The sequence below is a fragment of the Salmo salar genome, chromosome ssa05 (genome assembly GCF_905237065.1).
Source record: "Salmo salar chromosome ssa05, Ssal_v3.1, whole genome shotgun sequence".
Lineage (NCBI taxonomy): Eukaryota > Metazoa > Chordata > Actinopteri > Salmoniformes > Salmonidae > Salmo > Salmo salar.
The window spans coordinates 90,826,551-90,830,079 of NC_059446.1; positions in this window are offsets into that span (position 1 = coordinate 90,826,551).

Below are 3,529 nucleotides of genomic sequence, written 5' to 3' on the forward strand. Positions count from 1 at the left end.
TACAGAGGAGCATCATGATCTCACAGAGAAAGATGCAGAGGGACTTCAGCAGACAGATGGAGGAGAAATATAGAGAGATGGAGGAGAAGGATAGAGAGATGGAGGAGAAGGATAAAGAGATGGAGGAGAAGGATAGAGAGATGGAGGAGGAGCATAGAGAGATGGAGGAGAAGGATAGAGAGATGGAGGGGATAGATAGAGAGATGGAGGAGAAGGATAGAGAGATGGAGGGGAAGGATAGAGGAGGTATATGTAACTATCAAGAAGAGCAGCTCACAGACACAGGAAGGACAAAGGAGAAACAGGAAGAAGAGCAGCTCACAGACACAGGAAAGAGAAAGGAGAAACAGGAAGAAGAGCAGCTCACAGACACAGGAAAGAGAAAGGAGAAACAGGAAGAAGAGCAGCTCACATACACAGGAAGGAGAAAGGAGAAACAGCAATAAGAGAGGGAGAAGAGATGGAGAGCTGAGGTTGGATGAGACCATGACTCCTCCATCGAGGGGTTTGAGAGAAGACAAGTTAAAGAGAATCACACTGTATTTATCTCACAATATAAGAGCAAATGGGTAGTTGTACTATCTCATTTCAAGAGCAACTTATTTGTTTATTAAACAGTGTTTGTTGTTAAATATAGTCTATTAAAGCTACAATACGTAACTTCTTTGGGCGATCTGACCAAATTCACATAGAAATGTGAGTTATAGATCTGTCATTCTCATTGAAAACAGGTGTAAGCAGCAGTAGATCTGTTCTATGTGTGCTATTTCTATGCATCCAGTGTTTAAGTTTAGTTTTTTGCGTCTTTTACTTTAGGTTTTGTACACCAGATTCAAACAGCTGAAAATTAAATATTTTGGGATATGGAAAATATATTTCACATCGGTTTAGATGGTACAATGATTCTCTACACAATGACTGCTTGTTTTGTCACATGAACTGAAATTAGGCAAACTATTAGAATTTTAGCAAGCAGGAAATGGTGGAACAATTTCAGCATATTGCACGTTTAACTTGAATTAAGAAACCTATTGTGAAAAAGGCCCCCCAAAAAAATGCCCATGTTGACTGACAATGTTGTAGGCTTCATGTATTTTAATTAATATACTACCTGCTTGATCAACTGTCATCCAGGAGAGAGGTTTTATCAGAGCAGGGCTTCAAAATCATCAGTAACATAGAAAAAAAAATGAATGATTCAAAAAGCTCTATAAATGCCATAAATCCAGCTCAGGTCTACACAATATGTGCAGGGTAACATCCCTGAATGTGTGGTAGAGTTAACCAGTCCTAACCCAGATAATATTACTATAGCAACAACATGTTATGGGGCAGAGAGAAAAATGTTGCAGTTTTATAGCTAATCTCACGCTATTTTACACATTTTGCCATGAGGCTGAGAGAAAACTTTGCAGTTTTAAAGCTAATTTCCTGTATACATTTAAAAATAATAATTTTCATGGTTTATGACGTGTTTGTTACAGGTCCCAGGATTGAGACCAGGGAAATAGATAATACTGTCTGCACCCGATGTCACAGGAAGGCCAAAAAGATCATCAAGGACAACAACCACTGAAAGCCACTGCCTGTTCACCCCGCTATCATCCTGAAGGCGAGGTCAGTACAGGTGCATCAAAGCTGGGACAGAGAGACTGAAAAACAGCTTCTATCTCAAGACCATCAGACTTGAGACCAAAAACATTATTGGGCACCGACAACAGCACAAAGGGTAAGAAGGTAGAGACAACAATACATCACGCAAAGCAGCCACAACTGTCAGTAAAAATGTCCATGATTGTGTCTTTGAATGAAGAGATTGCAGCGAACTGAGAAGAGGAGCGACCCAGGGATGTGTGTGCTTTGGGGACCTTTAACAGAATGTGACTGGCAGAACGGGTGTTGTATGTGGAGGATGAGGGCTGCAGTAGATATCTCAGATAGGGGGAGTGAGGCCTAAAAGGGTTTTATAAATAAGCATCAACCAGTGGGTCTTGCGATGGGTATACAGAGATGACCAGTTTACAGAGGAGTATAGAATGCAGTGATGTGTCCTATAAGGAGCATTGGTGGCAAATCTGACGGCTGAATGGTAAAGAACATCTAGCCGCTCGAAAGCACCCTTACCTGTCGATCTATAAATGATGTCTCTGTAATCTAGCATGGGTAGGATGGTCATCTGAATCAGGGTTAGTTTGGCAGCTGGGGTGAAAGAGGAGCGATTACGATTGAGGAAACCAAGATTTAACTTTAGCCTGCAGCTATGATATGTGCTGAGAGAAGGACAGTGTACCGTCTAGCCAAGTACTTGTATGAGGTGACTACCTCAAACTCTAAACCCTCAGAGATAGTGATCACACCTGTGGGGAGAGGGGCATTCTTCTTACCAAACCATATGACCTTGGTTTTGGAGGTGTTCAGAACAAGGTTAAGGGCAGAGAAAGCTTATTGGACACTAAGAAAGCTTTGTTGTAGAGCATTTAACACAAAATCTCCGTGGAAGGGCCAGCAAAGTATAAGACTGTATCGATCGGCATATAAATGGATGAGAGAGCTTCCTACTGCCTGAGCTAAGTTGTTGATGTAAATTGAGATTTATGGTATAATTGATTGGTCTCAAACAGCTCCGATCTTCCAGCTAAAAATGTTTAATGTTTGGAGATAAACCAGAATGTCTCCTTTATAGACCAAGAATGTCTTTTAACCTGGGGCCTCAAAGAAAAACAATGGGCCAGGGGTTTTAGAAATGCCAAGGTCGATTTCTGATCCCAGACTGCCCCTGGTTACAATCATAAAGGTAAGCAGCAAGCCATTGAGTCTGTAGTACTTTTTATCAGCCACTAGAGTTCCCCCTAGATCTGATCCTCAGCATGACACTGTACTACTAGTTGCACTTATGAACAGATCTAGTATCAGCCTACTTAGCTCGGGGTTAAATGCCACTGACCTTCATTGAAGTGTACAGATGCGCATTGACCGTGGGAAATGCGCTCTACAAATTCAGTATAATAATACGTATTTTTATTATTGCATCATAGCTAACTGTATCCAGTCAAAAAAACAAACAAACCCCCAAAAAACCTAGCGGAAATGACTAATGGCAGGTCTACCTACAAAATACGCGATGTTACCTAGGTTGTTGTCAAACGTCTTACTCATGGAGAAATACAAACCTGCAACAGATGCCAACTCTTGCTATATGCAAGATGATGAGTCACTTCTCTTTTACGTTTATGTCTTTAGGAAAAATACAGAATTCTCTAATTCTATATCGGAGATGTTCCATAGGAAATATATTGCCCTAATAAAATAGCATAAATGTTTCAACTGTTCTAAAGTGTAACATATAGGTATGAATGTGAACAAGAGAGCACGTATCCTCCCTCACTCCCCAGTCATCAGAGCTCTCCACCTGCTCCTCTCTCCATTTCAGCACGATACAAACAAACGCTCCGACGCCGTGAGACCGTAGACTTGCGGTAACGTGCAGAGAAAAAATTAGGCAACTTGATTCTTCTAGACTCTTTACTGT